Consider the following 25,100-nt stretch of genomic DNA (forward strand, 5'->3'; position numbering starts at 1 on the left):
CTTTTTGGTTTAGTCCCTGTGGCTATTTCTGATTTTCCACTTTCTCTCCAGCTCCTTTTGGGGAGGGGTGCTTTTCTCATATTCTCCCCCCACCCCGTCTCCATCCTCTCTCCACCCACAAAAGTACCTCCCTTCCCATGGCTTCTCACTCCCGAAGTTCACCTGTCTGCACCACATTCCTGCTGAATTCTGTGGTTCAAGTTGTGCAGATTGTTGTGTTAATCCTCCAATCAGTTTTCTAAGTGTGCAGGATGGTTTAGTGTTGGTCTGGCTGTATTTCATGGATTTGAGACACACAAAAAACTTCCATGCTATTCCACCATCTTGGTTCCTCCCCCCTCCAAGAGACTTTTCTTGAATAATGAGTTTATCAGAAGAATATAAGTTTTTTGGAACTTTTATTAAACTCTGAAATTCATTAGTTTTTCCAATATAACATAACAAAAACTCTGATTAATTAATTAATTAATTAGTATCAATTTTGTTTTATGAAAAGTAGTATTAATTCTGATCAATGTGTGTAGTCACTGTGTTTATGCTTTTTAAAGCATAAGTATTGAACAACTTTATTTTTTTAATATTGAATAAATGTTTATTTTAAAAAAGTTTTTATTTACATTCCAATTAGTTAACATATAATATTAGTTTCAGGTACAATATAGTGATTCAACACTCCCATACAACACCTGGAGTTCATCTTAGCACGTGCACTTCTCAATCCCATCACCTAACACAGCTCAGTCACCCACTTCCCCTCTGGTAACCATCAATTTGTTCTCTATAGTTAAGAGTCTGTTTCCTGGAGTGCCTATCTCTCTCTATTTTCCCTTTGTTCATTTATTTTGTTTCTTAATTTCCATGTTTGAGTGAAATCAAATGGCATTTATTTTTCTGACTGACTTATTTCACTTAGCATAGTACTCTGTAACTTCATCTATGTCACTGCAAATGTCAAGAGTTCCTTTTTCATGGGTGAGTAATATTTCATTATATATATATATATATATATATATATATATATATATATATATATATCACATGTCTTTAATCCCCTTTATCCATTCATCAGTGGATGGACACTTTTGCTCTTTACATAATTTGATTATTGTAGATGATGATGCTATAAACATAGAGGTGCATTCATCCCTTTGAATTAGTATTTTTGTATTCTTTGTGTAAATACCTAGTAGTGCAATTTCAATCACAGGGTAGTTCTATTTTTAACTTTCTGAGGCATCTCTATAGTGTTTTCCAGGGTTGCTAACACCAGTTTGCATTCCCACCAACAGTATAAGAGGTTTCCCCTTTCTCCACATCCTTTCCATCACTTGTTGTTTTTTATGTTGTTGATTTTAGCTATTCTGGTTGGTGGGAGGTGATACCTCTTTGCAGTGTTTTTTTAAAGGGACAGAACACAAGCAGGGGGAGGGGCAGAGAGAGAAGGAGACAGAGAATTGAAACAGGCTCTAGGCTCTGAGCTGTCAGCATAGAGCCCAACACGGGGCTTGAACACATGAACTGTGAGATCATGACCTGAACCAAAGTCAAACACTTAACAGACTAAGCCACCCAGGAGCACCTTCCTTTCAGTTTGATTTGTATTTCGCTGATGATCAGCGATGCTGAGAATCTTTTCATGTGTCTATTGGCCATCTGGATGTCATCTTTGGAAAAATGTCTATTTATGTCTTCTGTCAATTTTTAATTAGGATTATTCTTTTGAGGGTTTGAGTTTTAGAAGTTCTTCACAAATTTTTGATACTATCCCTTTATTGTATATGTCATTTGCAAAAACCTTCTGCCACTCCATAGGTTGCCTTTTAGTTTTGTTGATTGTTTCCTTTTTGTGCAGAAGCTTTTTATTTTGATGAAATCCCAATAGTTTATTTTTGTTTTTTCTTCCCTTGCCTCAGGAGACATATCTATAAAGAAATTGCTGTGGCCTATGTCAAAGAGGTTATTGCTCGTGTTCTCTTCTAGGATTATAATGATTTCATGTCTCACATTTGGCTCTTTCATCCACTTTGAATTTTCTTTGGGGTATGGTATAAGAAAGAAGTCCAGTATCTTTCTTTTGCATGTCGCTGTCCAGTTTTCCCAAGAGCATTTATTGAAGAGACTGTCTTTTTCTCATTGTATATTCTTTTCTTCTTTGTTGAAGATTAATTGACAATATGGTTGTGGGCTCATTTCTGGGTTTTCTATTCTGTTCCATTGGTCTATGTAACAGTACCATACTGTTTTGATTACTACAGCTTTATAATTTAACTTAAAGAATTGTGATGCCACCAGCTTTGCTTTTCTTCTTCAAGATTGCTTTGGCTATGTGAGGTCTTTTGTGCACCCATGCAAATTTTAAGGTTGTTTCTTCTAGCTCTGTGAAGAAATATTGTTGGTGTTTGATAGGGATTGCATTAAACATGTAAATTGTTTTGGGTGGTATAGACGTTATAACAATATTGGTTTTTTTCCAATCCATGAGCATAAAATGTCATTCCATTTCTTTGTGTCATCTTTAATTTCTTTCATCAGTGTTTTATACTTTTCAGAGTACAGTTCTTTCACCTCTCATGGTGGGTTTATTTCTTGGTATCTATTATTTAGGGTGCAATTGTAAATGGGATTTTTAAAAATTTCTCTTTCTGCCCCTTCATTATTGGTGTGTAGAAATGTAACAAAGTTATATACATTGATTTTGTAACCTACAATTTCACCGAATTCATGTATCATTTCTAGTAGTTTTTTTGGTGGAGTCTTCCAGATTTTCTATATATACTATCATGTCATCCGCAAATAGTGAAAGTTTTGTTTCTTCCTTACCAATTTGGATGCTTTTTATTTCTTTTTGTTTTCTGATTGCTGTGGCTACGACTTCCAGTACTATTTTAAATAAAAGTGGTGAGAATAGACATCTTTGCTTTTTTTCCTGATCTGAGGGAGACAGTTATCAAATTTTTCCTTTTGAGGATGATGTTAGCTATGGATTTTCATATACGGTCATTATTATGTTCAGGTGTGTTTCCTGTAAACCTGCTTTGTTGAGGATTTTTATCATTAATGGATGTTGTACTTTGTCAAATTCTTTTTCTGCTTCTATTGGAAGGAAAGGGTAATATGGTTCTTATCCTTTCTTTTATTAATGTATCATGTTTATTGATTTGTGAATATTGAATCACTCTTTCAACCCAGGAATAAATTCCACTTGTTCATGGTGAAAGATTTTTTTTTCATGTATTGTTGGATTCAATCTGCTAGTATTTTATTGAGAATTTTTGCATCCATGTTCATCAGGAATATTGGCCTGCAGTTCTTTTTTTACTGGAGACTTTATCTGGTTTTGGTGTCAGGGTACAGTTGGCTTCATAGAATGAATTAGAAGTTTTCCTTCCTTTTCTATTTTTTGGACCAGTTTAAGGAGAATAGATATTAACTCTTCTTCAAATGTTTGGTAGAGTTCACCTGTAAAGCCATCTGGCCCTGGAATTTTATTTGTTGGGAACTTTTGGTTTATGTTTAAATCCACAAAGCCTAGTTATCACCTGTTATTTATGCAATGAAAGGCACCTGTTGAGACTGAGTTCATTTGAATTACCTTTTTATTTCTACTTAGAGTCAAAAGAGTTAAATGGGAACACCATCAGCATAATCTTTAATAAATTTAGAAAATTTTTTGATTTTAGATCTCCAAAATACTTTAAGAGATATTCAGGTGTGGAATCTGTCAGCAACTTGAAAAAAATCATATGTCAATTTTATAAATTTGAAATAAACTTATCCTTTCCTGTTTTATTATGATTCAGTAGTTTTGGAAAATATACAGTTTTGGATTTTCATCAAATTTTTGCATAGTAGAAATTCAATAAGAAATTGCTACATTAAGTAGGAGTATCTTGGGCCATTTTTAGTAAGTTTTCAAATTTTAGAGCAGTTTTATTTTAAAACAGTTTAGAGAATTATTGCAAAGATAATAAAGATAGTTTCCTCATATCCCACACCTAGTTTTCTCTATTATTAACATCTTATATTAGAAAAGTATTTCTAAATTTAAAATTAGCTTTGATTATCTGAGCTGAAGGATTATTTGTAGGTTTCTCCATAGTAAAGTTAATCTTTTTTTTTTTTTTCTATTTCTATACTGTGCTCCTTGGAAGAGAGACTTAAGGAATGGGGAGTATTTCTACACCTCATTTGGGGAAGATTATCTACATAAATTATTCAGAATTATTTTTTCACTGGACACGTCTATTCTCTTATATTTATTAAGTTTATTCAATTATTTATATCAGTAAGATCTCAGGGACATTTATAGATTTATATTGTGGGTTATAATCCAATACTAATTTATTTATTTCTTTCCTCAATTTTTTTTTCAGCTTTGACCATTGGGAGATCTTTCAGTTAGATCCTGTGTCTGTTTGATATATCTTCATCATTGTGTGTATGTGGGGTTTTTGTTGTTGTTGTTCTTTGGAGCACCTTCCCTTTTTAACATTACAAAATGATCCAGGATTATCTTTTGGATACCCATCTAGTCCCAGAATAAGTCGTTTCTCCAAAGCGACCTAGTTCCTTTTTTGGATAATGACATTAGAAGACAAAACCCGGATGCTAGTTACACTTGTTACTATTGGGTATCAATGATGCTAGGCCTTTTCAGTGACATAGCAAGGATTTAGATGCGTGTATGACAACCTGCATATATACACATATTTTAAAATATATCTATTTGTAATTAATTTCTTACAAATAAGCTAAATACAAGTTCATACTGATGTATCCACTCTAATTCATTACTCATAGGTCATTTTAGTCTCTTCTTGTTCCTGGTCTATAACCTCTCACTACAAGAGTGAGAAATCCAGTTCTTATCACCAACTTAAATTTCCTGTTAAATTCCAGATATGTATATAATAGTTTCAGAATTGTTAATACATAGCTCTGTGGGAAAGAACTTCATTAACTAGACTCTAATCCCTTTTGCCCATAGACTTACAAAATGTACTAATTTGCAAAGTTACTTATGTCTGCACAATATTTCTGTACTGCCTTCAAGTGAGATTGTTTTTTATATTTGTAATACATTTAAGTTATTTTCTCATATCCTGCCTTCCATCACAGTTTATTTACCCATTTACTCATTGAAGGAATCTTGGTTGCTTTTAGTTTTGGTTAATTATGAACAAAGTTTCAATAAACATTTGGGTGTATGCTATTGTGTAGACATAAGTTTTCAAGCCAGTTTGTAATTACTTAGAAATATGATTGCTAAAATGTGTGGCAATACTATGTTTAACATTGTAAGAAAGTGTCAAACTGTCTTCCATGGTGGTTGTATCATTGCACATTCCTGTCAGCAATGAATGAGAGCTCCTATAACTTCACATCCTCTCCAGAATGGCATTGCCAGGTTTTTGTTTTTAGTTTTGGTTCGTTGCAATTTTAATAGGTATGCAATGTTTTATCAGTGTTGTTTTAATTGTAAGTTTTTAATAACAAGTGATGTTGAATAACTTTTCACTTGGAAGCAAAAAACAAAAGTATCCTAGATTCTAAAAAAGTATTGTGTTTCACCCAGATTAAGTTAATAAAGGGTTTCATTAATAACATTTTAAATCTGATTGGATTATAAGATATTTTACCATCACATAAATGATAAGGTCATCTAAGTTAATGTGGGAGCCACCATATGTTCTGTAAAATCCTCTTTAGATTCTAATTTGAATGCATGATGTTGCTGAATATTATAAATTTGGGAACATACTCTCATTCTTTCCTATTGTTTGCATTGAATCAGGAATATATCCAGTTCTTCTCTAAGGATCATGAAAATTCTAAGTATTAGAGTATGGTACCTAAGAAAATACACAAATGCACTCGTAGATTGTATTAAATAGTCATAGGGTTTTTTCCCCCTATTTTTTCCTGATAACCCTAATATCAGCACTATGAAGTCGAGTAGGAAGTTAATCAAACAAAGATGGTCTCAGAGGTTAGAAAGGCCAAAAAAATAGAAATGTGACTGAAATTATTGAAAATCACAATGTAAAATGAATCTTAATTTTTAAGAACTTTAAATTCTATTGTCAAATTACACAATTCTTTTCATAATAAAAATGTAATTTTGATGGAATTACAGATTGGCAGAAGTCAATTTTGCCAACCCATTTTGAACTACTTTACATCAAGTCATATTATATTAAATAGCGTCATTTGAAATGAGCTGAAGTATTTGTTAATTGTTATTTGGGTAACTGAAAAACTCCTAAAAATTAATGGCTTTTATAATAATTTGATTGTGTGTCCTTGCTATAAAGAGTTACATTTTCTTTTAAATAAATGCTTAAAAGCCATGAACAAAATGCAAAGCAACCTGTAGAATTGGAGAAAATATTTGCAAATCCTGTATCTGATAAGTGGTTAATATCAAAAATGTGTAAACAACTCATACTACTCAATAGACAAAAAAGCAAAAACAATGTAATTAAAAAATAGGAAGAAGAGTGCTCACTTCAGTAGCACATATACTAAAATTGAAATGATACAAAGAGGATTAACATGACCCTTGTGCAAAGATGACATGCAAATACATCAAGCATTTAATATTTTTAAAAAATGGGTGAAAGAACAGAATAGACATTTTTCCAAAGAAGACATATAAATGACCATCAGGTACATGCAAAGGTGCTCAACATAACTAATCATTAGGGAAGTGCAAATCAAAATCACAATGAGATGTAACTTTCCACCTGTTGGAATGACTAATATTAAAAAATAAGAAATAACAAATGTTGGCAAGGATATGGAGAAAAGGAAATCCTTGTGCACTGTTGGTAGAAATGTAAATTTATGCAGATAATATGGAAAATAGTACAGAGGTTTCTCAAAAATTTAAAAATAGCACTACCATGTAATCCAACAATTTTACTTTTGAATTTATATGAAGGAAACAAAATCACTATCGTGAAAAGATATTGCCACCCCCATGTTTACTGTAGCTTTATTTATAATAGCCAAGACACAGAAACAACTTAAGTATCTATCAATGAATGAATGGATAAAGAAAATGTGATATATAATAAATACATATATAACACATCAATTAATATAATTTTATATAATATATAGTTAATATTGTATATAATATAGATATACATAATACATATATACATATATAGGTATACATGTATGTGTATACATAATATGTATAACTCATATATGATGTGTATATATTTTGTATATAATTAATATAATATATATAATAAAATATCATTTGGCCATGAAAATAAAGGAAATCCTATCATTTGCAACATGAGTGTACTTGAAGGCATAATGCTATGTGAAATGAGTCTGGCACAGAAAGACAAATACTGCATTATCTAACTTATATGTAGAAACTAAAACTATGAATTTATAGGTACGGAGAACAGGTTGGTGGTTGCCAGAGTAAGGGGGAGGGGATAAGTGAAATGAGTGAAGGAATTAAGAGATAAACTTCCACTTGTAAAATAAATCATAGGGAGGTAATGTACTGCATGGTGACTATAGGTGCTAAAAGAAGAGTTCTTAAAATTTCTTAAAGAGTTCTTAAAAGTTCTTAAAAGAGAAAATAACCATATGTGGTTATGGATGCTAACTGAACATTGTGGCAATTCTTTCACAACATATACATATATCAAGTCATTGCATTGTGCATCTATAATTAATACAGTTTTATATGTTAATTATATCTTTTTAGAAGAAAGAAAGAAAAAACTTAGGGAAGAAGTGAGATGAGAGATATTAGGATATCAGTGGCAACAGATATGGAAGGAGAGCATCCAGAGTAGATGAATCAGTACCAGCCAAGACATGTCGGGTTCAGGGACAGAAGAGATCACATTGGGAGGTAGGTTGTAGAGTTGTCAATAAGCTGAGGATACAATGTAGGAATAGACAGAAGAAACTAATGTTCTTTCCTAAGGAAGCTAGACTTTTCAAAAGGCCAGTAGAAAAGTTATGGTTTTCTTTTAACCATTCAACTTCTTTTTGAATGTGAGAATGATCTAAACAAAAGCAATAAGAATAACCATACAATCCTTTCTTCACTTATAAGATATAACTTTGAGACAGAATAATTGATTCCACATATGTGATATAATGGACCAAGAGTAAGTAGAATCGAGTTCTAGCTATGATTACTTAAATAAAGAAAATAAAAGAAAAAACAATATTTGATACTATCTTGGCAATCATGTTTTAATATAAATATGTGCATGAGGATTATAATATAATACACAAAAGTTAGATATATCTTATATTATGATTAATTTCCCTATAATTTTATCTAATAATATCACACCTAAACGATGGTCAATTTTTACTGACATATAGGAATTAAGAATAAGAAAAAATAACACTAAAAGAGACATTACAATAACTTGAAATGTTTTTACAACTGCCAATACCATTCCACTTCTTCACAAAATTTTTTATTTATGTGTTAGGCAATAACCTCAGGAACAATTAGGGAAGTATGTTTCTTTGAGTTGGATAATTAAATGCCAAGAAAACTCACCACTCAATATGTAATTCACTCAAAATCTTGTTGTTTGAAGGAGCCAGTGTTCAAATATAGGATGGATTGAATTCCTAACAACATCTGGCATGAGCAGTGGACTTGGCCCTCACCATAATAGCATTACATTCATGGTCGGAATGACAGCTAAATGGATGGATGGAGCTTGTTTTTAATGGGGCAGATTCATGACTATAGCATAATGAATGAGAGTGTTATAACCTCTGGTCACATACACTGTGGCCTGTTGCTCCTTACAAGCTGTATCAGGGGATAAAGAGTAAATTCTTGTTGTCAGATCTAATGGTGAAAGATTCTGGTTTCTAACTTACTGAGAGAACAAAGTAGAATTTCCATTCCAATAATCTGGTTCAAAACACTTCCTGATCACCCTGGTCAATTTGTTGTGTCACTTAATTAAACCCAAAGCATTGCAAATTGTGTAAGTGAGCAAAAGAAAGACTGTTTCTTCAACCTTGAAAAACAGTCCTTAAGACAAATATCTTATTAAATTAGTTAATTTCTAGAACATGAATTACAGGAAGTTTTCTCTAGAGCTTTTCCATGGGTTAAATATGGATTAAAGTAAACAGCAAACAAAGTCACAATTAAGAGTTAAAAAAGAAATTGAAATGCAAGAGGAAATTAATACAAAATGATAAAAACCATAATTCTCACCACAGATTCTCTCTCTCTCTCTCTCTCTGTTACACACACACACACACACACACACACACACAATATCTGGGAAAGGGGATAGAAAAATAGCTGTATTATTTTAATTTTTCCCTAAGTTTGAAAGTTAGCTATATAAGTTTTCTGAGTTGAAGGCCTTTGGGTATTGAGAGAAATGCCATTGATTTTTTAGTTTGAAAATGTGTTTTTTTTGTTTTGTTTTTAGCATATTCTTTTCCTTTACATGGATAAATACAAGCTTTAGCAAAGCCTAGAATGAGTGAAAGGAGAACTATAATGGTGTGGCCTTTGTTGTTGGATACTCATCTACTCATCACACTTATATGTATCCAAAATTATTTGTTTACAATAATTAAATGCCCTTGTCACTTACACACTGTCATGATTTAGACTACCCTATGTTTTACAAACCTTTTGTATTTAAGGAGAATTATAACAGAGCTCATATTTCCAAACATCTGTAGGTGTCTGCTGTTAATGTACACTGAGTGGATAGTTCTACATTGCCCTGAACTTTTCATTCTCTCAGTATTGAAAACATGATGATCTGCCTCTAGAGAATAGATGTTGCCTGATAAAATGTGTTTATTAAGGAAATGTGCATAAACTATGGGGAGGTAGCACACTTCCAAGGAGACTAGCAGATTAGGATACATGGCTCTACAGCAGAGCCCAGTGTGCATTCTGTATTTTAAATTTAAAGGTTAAAGGTTAATATGCAAGAGTTTCACTGTTTGGAATAATTCAGGAAACATTATGCAAATTGTATATCAGTTGAAGAATGAACATGAGAGTATTAGCACCCTGCAAGTTTCTCTATAATACATGCTGTGGGAAAATCTAAACACAAACAGAAGGGGGGGGGGCTCTACTGATTATTTTCCAACGAGTTAAAATTACTCAAAATGTAGATTCAATAAAATGCTTATGAAAAGTAATGGCTACATAGGTGTGGAAACAGCAAAATTGTACCTGTACCTGCTTCATAGTAAACCCAGAGCATCTTAAATTTTTTTTAATGTTTATTTATTTTTGAGAAAGAGAGAGAGAGAGACAGAGAGGGAATCACAGAATTTGAAGCAGGTTCCAGGCTCTGAGCTGTCAGCACAGAGCCTGACGCGAGGCTTGAACTCATGAACCGTGAGATCATGATCTGAGTCGAAGTCCGACACTCAACCGACTGAGCCACCCAGGTGCCCCTAAAATTTTTAAGGCATTTGATAGTTTATAACATTGGGAAAGCTTTTGTACCTAATGGCATAAAAGGAATTACATACAATTTTTTTTTAATTTCAAGTTTTTATGTAAATTCTAGTCACTAAACATATATGGTAAAATTGATTTCAGGTGTAGAATTTAGTGATGCATCACTTCCATATAACACCCTGGCTCTTCATAAGTGTCCACCTTAGTGCCCATCACCCATTTATCCCATCCTCTACCCACTTCCCTTCCATCAACCCTCAGTTCTCTATAGTTAAGTGTCTCTTTTGGCTTGCTTCCCTCTCTGTCTTTCTTTATTTCCCCTTCTCCAATGTTCATTTGTTTTGTTTCTTAAATTCCACATATGAGTGAAATCATATAGTATTTGTCTTCCTCTGACTGACATATTTTACTTAGCATAATACACTCTAGCTCCAACCACATCATTGCAAATGGGAAAATTTCATTATTTGGGGGGACATACATTTTGAATTTATTTTGGGGTACGGTGTAAAAAAGTGGTCTAGTTTTCCCAACACCATTTGCTGAAGATACTGTCTTTTTTCCACACACACAGTTTACTAAGATCTTCTTCAATACTTACTCACCAGAATTCAAGTTTTAAATATAATCTTAGTGATTGAAACACCATCAGCACTTCTAATGTGTTCCAAGGTTTTCAGAGCTGTTATTCAAATTACAAACACCATGACATCAATGTAAGTGTTCCACATGAAAGGGAAAGTACTGTTTCATATATATGCAAAATTTTAAGATGAAGGGATAAAAGTGATAGAAATCATAAACTTTTCCAAATTGTTGCTTTCAAATGTAACTTTATATACATAATTTGTGCATGTGTACCAAGGAGCAGGTATTTTGAGATCCATGAAAACCTTTAATATTATGAGTACATAAAGAGACTATTCCTGGTTTTTAGGAAAAATAGCTACTTTCTGGCTAATTATTACCCCATCAGAATATGAAAGAGTATACCAAAGCAATTTTTATTTATTATTCCACCTGCCATTGGTCAATATTCTTAATAAATGTTTCAAAAGTATTATGTGGAAAATATCACTTATTTTAGAAACAATAAAACAAAGTATGAATAAATATTAACATATTACAGTCTTAATGTTAGTTGCATTACAAAAAAACAACTTTCAAGGCCCTAATTATATTGATTCTAAAAGTCTTTTACCCATAATTATTTAGAAAGCAGAGAACAATTTTAAGCAAACTAGCATGAGTTCACTCCTTGGCAAGTCATGGATAGAAACTACACTAGAGTTGTCACCTGAAGGAAAGAAACATTATTTGCAACAAATAAGGATATCATAGGTAATAACTTCCAAAGCTGTGACTCCTCAAGGAAGGGTAAATGAGTTTGTCATTGTATGTAGAGGTGGGAATAAGGTCATGCATATGCCTTAAGGAAACATACCTATACATACGTGTATATGTATATGTATATGTATATGTGGCTTATATTCCTTCTTGTGCAAAGATTGTAGTATTAAAATGAGGTAAAGATACAGTTGGTCTTTCTTTGAGTGACTCCATGGTCCATCTGCATAGGCATGAGTTAGAGGTTAAGCTTAAACTGGTCTTGGTGGTGTGGGCCACAATAGCTCTTTGTCCAGGTACTTGTTATTGCCTGAGGTATAGTTTTGGTTTCCATCAGGGGATGCTATGCCCCTGAGTTAAGAAATAAGCTAGAAAGAAAAGCTTAAGGAGAAATGTGAGACAAAAATTGGTGGGTACAAGCAGGTGAACAAAAAAGGTCAGGTCTTGGGGTCTAGCTGGTGGCACAATCTTTATAGTTAAATAGTCTTTCAAAGAAATGGTCCAATGGCTCCTCTTTTATGTTGTGCTTTAATTTTTTTTTTAATGTTTATTTTTGAGAGAGAGAAAGAGATAGAGAGAGAAAGGGAGGCACAAAGAGAAAGGGACACAGAATCTGAAGCAGGCTCCGGGCTCTGAGCTGTCAGCACAGAGCCTGATGTGGGATGCAAATTCAAGAACTGTGAGATAATGACCTGAGCCAAAGTCTGATGCTTAACCAACTGAGCCACCCATGCGCCCCTATGTTGTGTGTTATCAGAAGTACCACTTACTTACTGAATATAGAATTAGTGTCTACGTATAATTATTAACTAGGCCACTCTCAATCAAAAATTTGTTTTAAATTTGGTATTTTGTAGGATACATGGTGCCAAAGAATACATATGATATTAATTTTTTTGTGCTAGTGATTCTAGAATTGTGAGAACACAGATACACAAAGAGATGAAAAGGAAACAATAAAATTTCTGCACCTTTGATCCAAGTATAGTGTGTTGGTTTCTTTCAGTCTTAATATTTCTGATGTAGATATTTAAAGCCAAATTTCAATGTAACTCTATGTGCTTAGTTAAAAAGCACACATTATTAATTCATTGAAACACTAAAAATACGTTATCTTTTAGAAGACATAACTATAAATCTATTTTTGAAGTAGAACTTTGTAATCTGTTAAAGAAATTATTCTAATACTTGTTAAAAAAGTAAGGCAGACTTTATTCAAGACTATTGAGATAGGTGTCAAGACTATCACAATAAGGGAAAGAGATGGAACTCAACACCAAATACAGTAAGAACATGTAGAGATTTATGGTCAAGGAGCACATTGGCTGGGAGGGGAATTGGGAGAAGGGTGGTGAATACAAAATGACTAAAAAGAAAAATCAAAGGTAGGGTGAATTCTTGTTAAACTGACCTCACAGAATTCTTACTAAAGTTATGCCAGTGTAGTTGCCTATCACCTGGGGATGGTGGAGGGTCAAGACTTTGATGAAATGTCAATGGTTAGATGTCAAAGACATAAGAATATTCTTTAAACTGACTTAGCAGAATTTTTGCTACAATTGGACTATGAAAGGATAAACATAGAAGCCCAGGGTCTAGGCCTAATTGAAAAGAAGGCCAGAGGAGCCTGACTAAAGTTTGGTTATGAAATCATCACATCTCACAGAAATAAGGAAGTAATACAGTGTATCCCTCGTACCTTCAACAGTAACAGGAAAGCAAGTAAGATTCAATAAGCCTCTGTTAAATGAATAATAAATGTATGAAATGTCTATGTAGATTTTATTTATTTTTATTTAATATTTTTAAAATAGATTTTGTCACATTATTTGATAGTACACACTTATAATAACAATGTAAAATATTGGATCTTTGGACTGATTGATTTTAAAAGGAAGCATATATGGGATAAATCTTCACAGTTTGAAAATCATAGCTCCATTCTTTCACACCTCTTCTTCTTTTACAGACCTAATATTCTAGAGAAGAAAGACAGGTAAACACCCTATAAGTAAGTAAATAGATAAATAGAACAAAATTGAATAATTTTCAATGTATTAAAAGAAGTAAAATCTAGTATGTGATAGAGGAAATCTGGTTAAAGGGAGGGGTGCTAACAGCCCCTTGGAAAACTCAGCCATGTACCATCCTGGGGTGAGTCCTCCACGAGGAGTCTCCTTCCAGGAGAGCACATTCCAAAAGGCCATTCCAAAGGAGAAAGGCCAGTCTGAAGGACATACTTGCCTGTGTGACTCAGTCATAGTTAACAAGGGGGAGGGAATATGGTAAATGTCAAATTAGACAGAGACAGATTTTAGAGAACTTATGAACCGTGGTATAAAAAGTTTTCATGCACATAATTAAAAGAGAAGAGAGATTAACTTAATTCTCCAGGTCACAGAAATGTTTATGATCCCTGTGAATGAAGACACTCTCATAAAGAAAAATAGAAAGGAATAAAGTATAAGAAAACTAAATGAAAGTGGCAACCAGCAAAGAAGAAAAGTTTTAGAAAATAGGTGGTCCAGTGTATCAAATACCGTCAAGAAGTCAAATAAAATAAACACATAAAATTGTTTTTTGGCTTTGGAAATGTGAAAGACAAAATAGAAGGGTGTATTAATAAACTAGTGTATTAATTTGCCATAACAAAATATCACAGACTGGGTGGCTTAAAAAACAAGTATTTGTTTTCTCACGGTTCTGGAGGTAGGAATCTGAGATCAGGGTGATAACAAGTATGGTTTCTCCCGAGGCTTCTCTCTTTGGCTTGCAGACAGCAGCCTTCTCACTATGTTCCTACATGGCCTTTTCTATGTGTGCATGCATCCCTAGTGCTTGTTTCTATACATTCTAATCTCCTTTTCTTACAAGGACACCAGTCATCTTGGATTAAGGCCCACCTTAATGGGCTCATTTTAGCTTAATTATCTGTTTAAAAGTCCCATCACTGAATGTAGTCACATCCTAAGGTACTGGGGGCTAGAGCTTCAATATATAAATTTTGGAGAAAAACAGTTCAGTTCATAACATCTACACAGTCAATTCTCATTATTTACATATCTCATATTCATGAATTTATCTACCAGCGATTTTTTTTGTAATCCCAAAGCCAATACTTACTGTGCAGTTAAGATAATTTGTGTATATGTGCAGAGCAGGGGAAAATTTGATTCTCCCCATGCTTATGTTCCCAACTGGGTTCCAACAAAGCAATGCTCAGCCTTTTTGTTTCAGTTTCATACTATAAGCAAGTGTCCTTTTTGTGATCTATTTAGTTCCACTGTATTCGTGCTTTTTGTTTGTGCTTTTGCTCTTTAAAATGGTCCCTGAGTGAAGTGTTAAAAGTGCTGACTAGTGTTCCTAAGTACAAGAAGATTGTGTATGCCTTACAGGGAAAAAAAAGAGCATATTAGATAAGCTTTGAACAATCCTGAGTTATAGTGTTGGTGGCCATCATTTCAACATTAATGAATCAACAATATATATTAAGTTAGATGTCTTTAAACATAAAACACATAAAACAAGATTATGTATTGATCAGATGGCATAATATTATGGTCAAAAAGCTCACAAAAACCTTATTATATTTCAGTAAGAGCAATGATTTAGTGTTCACATGGTTTGTAGTGGTTTCATAGAACATAATCACTGTGAATAACTCAACTGTATATGCTGAGGGATAAATGCTAATAGAGAAGTAGAGCTGAACTCTCAGGATTCTGGAAAGGATCACTGCTACAAGATTCTCAGAGTAGCAGAGCAAGACAGATCTAGAACACAGGTAGAAGGTTAAGGCATGGTCAAGAGGCTGATTAGCAGTTGTATTGAGACAAAGGGCTGCCCTCCATGATAAGATACAAATGGGAGTGAAGTTGTAGGCAAGGTTGCGTTGTGACTTTGGTAAGCCCTGGAAATTTTGCCTTCATGGGCTTCATAAAAGATGCTAAAAATTGTATTTGATATAATGGTGAAAATACTAACATTAAACTTAAAACCTGTTATTCAACCTAAAATTTTATTTTTTCTTCCAATTTTGAAATAAATTAAAATATTTTAGCAACTTATTTTTTATTTAAAAATTCTTTTTTAAATTGTATTTATTTTTGAGAGAGAGAGAGAGAGAGAGCATGCGTACAAGTGGGGAAGGGACAGAAAAACAAGGAGAGAGAGAATCCCAAACAGGATTACAATGTCAGTGCAGAGTCCATTGTGGGGCTCTGTCTCAAGAACTTTGAGATTATGACCTGAGTTGAAATCAGGTTGGATGCTTAATCAACTGAGCCCCCACCCCAGAGACCCTTAGACACTTCTAAGTCTGGGTTCCGGACACTGTGCCTCATGGTTAAGTTGGTCCTATTTGTAGGTACCAGAGCAGTCAATTGAAAAAAAAATTGCTCAATAGTTTCAATTTTCTTAGTGAAATAGATAATCCCTACTGCAATTAATGAGATTATGAGATGAGTTATGGACAGAAAAAGAGATTCATCTGAATTGATATTTAGAAATACAAGAAAAGAGCTTGACAAGATCCAAATGAGATCCCCATATTTAAGATATTCAGTCTCCACAATCATATGTTGTTGTTGTTGTTGTTTTGTTTTGTTTTGTTTTCCAGGTAGCACTTAGAAGCCTTGGGTTTGGAAAGGAAAAGAGAATGATTTATCCAGGGTTAGAGTTTGCAAGAGATATTGTATATGTAAATTCAAGATATCATATCAATGAGGAGAAAATGAATATGTAATGTACTCTGAGATCCAGATTAACAAGGAGAGAGCAATTGCAGAATGAGACTGATAATGTAGGGTAAAGTGTAGTTGTCTGGGCACTTTGTCTAATTTCTCTGTTTTGTGTTTTACAGAAGGGTGAAGAAATTGAATGGTATACTTTTTTAGTAAAAACAAAATTAAATAAGTTATAAGATGGTAATCACAGTGATAATGAAAGTATAAGATATCAGTAATAGAGAAATTCCAAAAGACCGAAGTGTAGGTTATTACAATGGAGTGGTTGTGAAGATCATTTACATGGAGGACTTCAGTGGTTATAGACGAGGACATTGGATAGAAATTGTCCTGAAAGCTATATCAGGGCTGGAGAGGACATCCCTAATCCAGGGGCCAAAACAATCAATGTGTATCAATCAATATAAATCAAAACTACAATGAGATATCACCTCCCATCTGTCAGAATGGCTGAAATCAAAAACACAAGTAACAAGCGTTGGCACGAATGTGGAGAAAAAGGAACACTTGTGCGCTGTTGGATGCAAATTGATGGAGCTGCTGTGGAAAAGAGTATGGAGGGTCCTCAAAAAATTTAAAGTAGAATTACCATATGATCCAGTAATTCCATTACTGGGTATTTACCCAAAGGAAATGACAACTATAATCTGAAAAGATATGTGTACCTCTATGTTTACTGCAGCATTATTTATAATGGGCAAAATATAGAAACAACTCAAGGGTCCATCAATAGGTGAATGAATAAAGAATGGCTAATATACAATGGAATATTACCCACAAAAAAAAAAGAATGAAATCTTTCCATTTGCAAATACATGGATGTACCTAGAGGGTATAATCTTAAGCAAAATAAGTCAACAAATACCATATGATTTCACTCATTTGTGGGATTTAAGTAACAAAACAAATGAACAAAGAAAAAGAGACAAAGCACACTCAAATACAGAACAAATTGGTGGTTGCCAGAGGGGAGGTAAGTGGGGGATGGACAAAATATATAAAGGGGATTAAACCTACACTCATTTTGATAAGCACTGAGTAATGTACAGAATTGTCAAAACATTTTATTGTACACCTCAAACTAATATAACACTGTGTGCTAATTATATGTTAATTTAAAAGGGGGTGGAAGACAAAAATATGAAAACTAGCTATTTAAGATGCTTAAAAGAAAAAAAATAATGCATAAAAGAAGGAAAAACCAGAAAGTAGATAGGTGGCAAGAAAAAAAAATGCTATGTTAGACAGAAAAACTATAAAGGGGCTGTTTCATTTGCTCTTGCTTTTTTCTTTGTATTTTATCCAAAAGTACTAGAAAATAACAGAGTAGTAACAAATATAAAGAAGAAAAGTGACAGTCCTGTGTCTTATATTTGGTCTTGTATTATGTGGAAAGTAGGATAATAAGTAACTTACTTTGGAGAGGGCTGAGGGAAAAAAAAACATGATCCCCTGGAATAGCAAGTTTCTGCTAAGACTAGAAAAGAAAGGATGTGATAAAAAGGTAGAATATAAAGCAATTTTATTGCAATGCTCAAAGTATGCAGGTAAGGGCTGACTGGGTGGTTGAGTGAGCTAAGCCTCTGACTCTTGATCTCAGCTCAGGTCTTGATCTCAGTGTTGTTAGTTCAAGCCCTGCATTGGGCTCTGCACTGGGTGTGAAGCATATTTAAAAAAAAATGCAGAATGATAAGGGTTGTCTTAACATAAGCAAAGGAAGAATGAGTTTGGGAAAGAATTATAAAGCAAAGTTTTATTCTTCTAACAATGAAGAAAAGAATATTTCCTGGAATTTATATTTTTAATGGTAGTCAAGGATAACAGCAATAAGACATGTGGTTTTAACTGTAACTGGAAAACTATGGCATGAAGATATTTTCTGCATACAAATACAGATTTACTGAATGATGTCAATTTATTAATTTTTGTAACCATCCCTATGGTTTATTTTTCTCAGCAAAGCTTAGGCCTATTCATTTATAGGTCATAACATAAGAGACTAACTCACTAGATTTGCAAAGAAGCACATAAAGATATCAAAAACACTCGCCTGAATCTTTATACAGACATACCTTGAATACACTGTGGGTTTCACGCCAGACCACTCCAACAAAGTGAATGTCACAATAAAGCAAGTCAAATAAATTTTTTGGGTTTCTCAGTACATATAAAAGCTATGTTTACATTACAATGTAGTGTAGTAAGTGTGAAATACCATTATGTTTTTAAAAAACACAATGTTACATACATTAATTTAAATATGCTTTATTGCTAAAAATTGCTGTCATCTGAGCTTTCAGCAATAGTAATCTATTTTCTGGGGGAGGATCTTCTTGCCTTGATGTTTGTGGTTGCTGACTGATCAGGGTGGTGGTTGCTGAAGATTGAGGTGGTTTAAAATAAAACAACAATAAATTTTCCTGCATCAGTGGAATTTTCCCTTCACAAAAGATTTTTTTGTACTGTTTGATGTTGTTTGATAGAATTTTTATCCACAGAACTTATTTCAAAATTAGAATCAATTCTCTCAAGCCCTGACTGTGCTTTAACAAATAAGTTCATGTAATATTATAAATCCTTTTTGTTATTCAATAATCTTCAACAGCATCTTCCCCAGGAGTAATTTTCACCTCAAGAAATCAGTTTCTTTGGGGAAGATAGTAAGTATCGACCTAAGCTTGCCTTATCCCACAGATACAACTAGATAACACTGACATCAGCATAAATAACCCAGGAAATGACCCTAAGACTGGCAGAACAAACTCCACAACTAACAGTAGAGAAGAAGCCATATCCAAGAAAATAGGAAGGGTGGGGATGGTTTGGAGCAAACATGATCATGACTCGGGGCATGGAGAAACAGATTATCACACAATGGAACCTGCAGAAGGAAGGCAAATACCCATAACACTTGGTTTTGAAAGCAAGAGGTATCAAATTTCTTGAGTTCTTACAACCAATAGGACTTAAAGTCTGGAATTTTAAAAATCAATCTGCTTGGTTTTGGGAGATCCTGGAGAACTTTAGGAAGCTGAGTCCCTGCCCTTAAAGACACAGCACAACAAACAATCCACAAAGTTGAGAAACAGCTGGGACCTACAAGGGAGAGAATTATTTACTCCTCTAAGAGAGTGTCCTAGAAAATCAGGGATCTCACCTACCCCAGGAAAAAGGTGTTGGCAGGAACCATTTCCCTCCCACACCCCCAGAATAAACACAGAGTCACTTGTGGGAAACAGCACAGCACCAACACTCAATACCTAACTTGCATCCACCAAGCCCCATAGCTTCATGCTTCAGTGGATCTGCCCTTTCCAGTCATATTTGCATCACTGCCAGTGCTGCATTTCCCTCCCCCAGAGGACTGGTGCAAAGCCCACCAACACCATGTCTACTGACCCACATGTTTGTGGGCCTTAGTTCTCTTGAAGTTGATGACAAGTTTCATTGTGCAAGCACACTAGCACATACCTTATTAAAATACCCCCCACCTCAGCAAGGGACCAAATACTGCCTACACCAAAGGGAGCAGAAAACTGTACTAAAGGAAAAAGTGGCCAGGACACAACAGCAAGGAACACACAACACACATAGGAGACATTTCCTGAAGTGCCAGGTTCTGGGTAACAGGGGATACTGCACTGCAGGGCATTTCAGGACCTCTTCTTCATAAGGCTATCATAATCAGGGGCAACTGGGTAGCTCATTGGGTTAAGTGTCTGACTTCAGCTCAGGTCATGATCTCACGGTCTGTGAGTTCAAGCCCCACATCAGGCTCTGTGCTGACAGCTCAGAGCCTAGAGCCTGCTTTGGATTCTGTGTCTCCCCCTCTCTCTGCCCCTCCCCCACTCACTATCTGTCTCTCTCTCAAAAATAATAAATAAACATTAAAAAAATAAGGCTATCACCTTCAAAAACAGAAGACATAACACCTTTCCTAACACACAAAAATAGACTTAGAGAGTTAGACAAAAAGAAGACACAGAAACATGTCCCAAATAAAAGAACAGGATAAACCACAGGAAGACACTAAAGCATAACAGAGTTAAGTAATATGCCTAGCAGAGAATTTAAACTAATGGCCATAAAGAGATACTGAACTTGAGAAAAAAGAAGAGGATATCAGTGAGACCCTTAACAAAGAGATAAAAAAGAATCAATCAAAGATGAAGAACACAAAAAATGGAATTTAAAATACAAATGATGAAATAAATAGCCAGCTAGAGGAAACAGAGAAACAAATTAATGACCTGTAAGACAGAGTAATGGAAAATAATCAAGCTGAGCAAGTGTGAGGAAAAAAAATCTGCAAAATAAAACCAGACTTAGGGAACCCAGTAATTCCATCAAGTATAATAACATTTGCATTATAGGGATCCCAGAAGAGACAAAAAAGGGGATAGAAAAATTGAAGAAATAGTAGCAGAAAACATCCCTAATCTTGGGAAGGAAACAGATATCCAGATCCAGAAAACACAGAGAGCCTCCCACACAAATTGAACCAAAGGAGGTCCACACAAAGATACACAGTAATTAAATGGAAAAAAAGTAGTGATAAGGGAAAAAAATTTTAAAGCAGCAAGAAAAAAAGACAGTTACGATAAGGGAAGCACATGAGGCTATCATTGGAGTTTTCAGCAGAAAATTCACAGGCAGAAAGGAGGGTCATGATATACTCAAAGAATTAAAAGTGAAAAAAACTTTAGCAAAGACTACTCTATCCTGGAAGAATAGAAGGAAAAATAAAGCGTTTCTAAGACAAAAAGTAAAGGAGTTTATGACATCTGAACCTACCAAATAAGAAATAGTAAAGGGGACTCTGTGAGTGGAAAGGAAAGACCATGAGTATGAAAGGTAGGACACAAAAAAAGTAGTAAACATAACTATGTCTGTAAAAATCAGTCAAGGAATTTACAAAATAAAAAGATGTGATATGAAAGCATACACATTAAACTTGGGGTGGGGAAGGAGTACAGAATGGGTTCAAACTCAAGCAGCTACCAACTTAATACAGATTTCTATATGTAGAAAATGTTATATACAAAACTAATGGTAACCACAAATCAAAACCTAATAATACATAAGAATAGAGAGAAAGGGATCCAAGTATATCAGTAAAGAAACTCAGAAAACTATGAAAGAGGTAAAAAGGATGAGAGAAAAATCCAAAAAAACCCACAAAACAAGTAACAAAATGTCAATACATACATACCTATCAATAATAACACTGAAATGAAATGGACTAAATGTTCCAATAAACAAATATAGGGTGAGAGAGTAGATAAAACAAACCAGACTCATCTATATAATGCTTACAAGGGACCTATTTAAGACCTAAAGTCACTTACAGATTGAAAGTTAGGGGTTTGAGAAAAATTTATTATACAATGGATGTCAAAAGAAAGCCAGATAGCAATACTTATATGGGACAAAATAGACTTTAAAACAAAGACTAACAAGAGACAAAGAAGGACACTATAAAATAACAAAGGGGATATAACAATTGTAAATGTTTATGGATGTAAAATCAAGCACTCAAATACATAAAACAATTACTAGCAAAAATAAAGGAACTAAACGAAAGTAATGACAACACTAGGGCACTTTAGCACCTTTCATACTTTCCCTTATGGTCTTTCCTTTCCACTCAGACAGTCCCCTTTGCTATTTTTGGTATGGTAGGTTTAGTTGTCATGAACTCCTTTAATTTTGTTTGTCTGTGAAACTCTTTATCTCCACTTCTATTTTGAATGGTGGCTCTGCTAGACGGAGTATTCTTGGATGCCGATTTCTCTCTTTCAGCATTTTGAATACAAAATGCCATTCTTTTTGGCTTGCAAGGTTTCTGCTGAAAAAAAGAAAAATCCTCTGTTAGACTTATGAAGATTCCCTTGTAAGTTTCTGTCTTCTTTTGTCTTTCTGCTTTAATTTTTTTACCACTATATTTTGCCAATTAAACTACATATTTTGGTGTGGATCGGCTTTTGTTGATTTTGATGAGGGTTCTCTGTAGTTTCTGTATCTGGATGTCTGTTGCCTTCCCCAGATTAGGAAAGTTTTCAGCTATTATTTCTTCAAATAAAATTTCTGCCCCACCCCCCTTTTTCTCTTTTCTTCTTCTGGGACTCCTATGATACGAATGTTATTATGTTTGATGGAGTCACTGAATTCCCTAAGTCTATTCTCATTTTGCATAATCCTTTTTTCTCTCCTTCATTGACCTAGCTTACTTTCCATTACTTTGGACATTAATTCATTCCTCTGCTTCTTCTAGCCTGCTGTTCATTTCATCAAGTATGGTTCTTATTTCATTTTTTAAGCTTTTTCTCTCTGCTATGTAATTCCTTATCTCTGTGTTAAGGGTCTCACTCATGTCTTCTACCCTTTTCTCAAGTCCAGTGAGTATTCCTATGATCATTACTTTAAATCCTCTACCTGGCATAATGTTTACATCTGTTTCTCTTAAATCTATGGCCAGGGTCTTGTCCTGTTCTTTCATTTGGGATAAATTTCCCTGTCTTCTCATTTTGTTTAAGTCTCTGTGCCTGTTTCTCTGTGTTGGGAAAGTCAGCTAAATCTCCTGTTCTTGAGGGTAATGCCTATGAAAAAAAGGGTCCCTGGAGCACCTGGGTGGCTCAGTCAATTAAGTGTCCAATTTTGGCTCAGGTTATGATCTCACAGTTTGTGGGTTCGAGCCCCATGTTGGTCTCTGTGCTCACAGCTCAGAGCCTGGGGCCTGCTTTGAATTTTGTGTTTCTCTCTCTCTGCCCCTCCCCCACTGGCACTCACGCTCTCTCTCTCTCTCTCTCTCCCGTTCTCTCTCTCTCTGTCACAGTCTCTCCCAAAAATAAAAATTAAAAATTAAAAATAAATAAAAATTAAAAAATTAAGAAAAGGTTCTGTAGTCCCTTGCCTTGCCATGTAGTGTCCCCTGTTCCCCAGGGACTGGTGTTTCTGGGAGTGTTTCCAGTGTGTGTTGTATGTGCTCTGCTCTTTGGTCCTGGCTGCTTTATCCTTCAGGCCAGTCACCTGCAGAGGCTTTCTTTGCCTGTTTTTTGCATTGTTTGGTCTCTGGCCTGAATATGGTGCATTTTAACTAAGTGTGCTCTGGTCTGTTTGTGAAATGAGACCTGTCACCATCATGACCTGAACTGAGGCTTCTGCAAAACAGGAGATGGTGTGTGAGCATAGATTTGGGCTTGTCTTCTGGAGTGTGGAGATGTGAGGTTTGATGTAAACAAGGTAGGTAACAAGTGTGGGGTGCTGCACTGTTTTCCACAGGTGGCCCTGTGCTTATGCTGTGCTTATGCAAAGGAGGGAATTTGCACCAGCCACTTCCTTTGTTTCTGGAGAGGCCTTTTTGTGAATGCTGTCTCTCTGGGATGTGCTCCAAAATGAGCCAATAACCTCCCCACTGTGTGCCCCAGGCACTCTTCAGATTGCTATTTCCACACTGTATGTTTGTGGTTTATCAGCCTTCTTTCCAGTATCAATCCTAATTCTTCTGGAGTCCCCTGAGACAAGCACACTGACCTTTAAAACTCCAGGCTTTAAGTCACACTGATTGTAAAAACCCATGAAATTTGGCCCCTGTCACTTCCCAAGCCAATTGCTATGGGTATTCATTTTCCCCATGAGCTTCCCGATGTACTAATCTTTTCTTGCCTTTCTCTACATCAGCTCCCTCCTCACTGCAGAAGCCTTGATCTGTTTCTCTCCCAAACTGTTCACCACACTTCCTACCATTTTCAATGTGGGCTCTTCTCTACCTTTAGTTGTGGAGTTTGTTTCGCCAGCCTTCAGGTCAATTTCTGGGGCATTTAGGATGATATGATATTTATCTAGTTATATTTGTAAAATGAGGTGAGCCTAGGTTTCTCCTACTCCTTTGCCATCTTCCAACCCCAAGGATGTAAGTATTCATATGACACTTTTCTTCAAAATACAGTCCAAGTGTCAGGTTTTGCTTTTTTTTAAATGTTTTATTTATTTCTGAGAGAGAGAGACAGTGTACGAGAGGGGGAGGGGCGGAGAGACAGAGGGAGACACAGAACCTGAGCTGTCAGCACAGAGTCTGACATGGGGCTCAAACTCATGAACCAGAAGATCATGACCTGAGCCGAAGTCAAATACTTAACTGACTGAGCCACCCAGGTGCTCCCCAGTGTCAGTTTTTATCCTCGGTATTAGTCAGTGCTTTCCTGAGAATCATAACTAACATATATACCTATATATGAGATATATCATATATCACTATATATATATGAGAGAGAGATTATGAGAAATTGGTATTCATAAATATGGAGGATGAGAAATACTGCAGTCTGTCATCTACAAGTTGGAGGCTCGATAGTGGTACTTAGTACAACCCCAAAGCCCTAAGAATCAGGGGATACAGTGGGATAATTCCCAACAAAAAGGAAGGAGAAATTGTGATAAGGTGTCTTAGCTTAAGCAGTGAAGAAGGAAAAAACATGGTGTACAATATTTTTCCTTTCTCTGCCTTTTGTTCTCTTCAGGCCTTCAACAAATTAGATGATGCCCACTTATAT

The 25,100-nt window shown here is 34.8% G+C and overlaps 1 non-coding gene across 1 annotated transcript; it reads left to right on the forward strand.

Annotated features, from left to right (window-relative positions):
* Nucleotides 1–6,500: 6,500 nt before the first annotated feature.
* On the forward strand, nt 6,501–6,607 carry LOC121014930 (U6 spliceosomal RNA). The gene has a single exon (XR_005783518.1). It is a non-coding gene; the product is annotated as a U6 spliceosomal RNA (small nuclear RNA).
* The last annotated feature ends 18,493 nt before the right edge of the window (nt 6,608–25,100 follow it).

Source organism: Herpailurus yagouaroundi, unplaced genomic scaffold (assembly GCF_014898765.1).
Source record: "Herpailurus yagouaroundi ecotype Mexico unplaced genomic scaffold, PumYag 203, whole genome shotgun sequence".
NCBI lineage: Eukaryota > Metazoa > Chordata > Mammalia > Carnivora > Felidae > Herpailurus > Herpailurus yagouaroundi.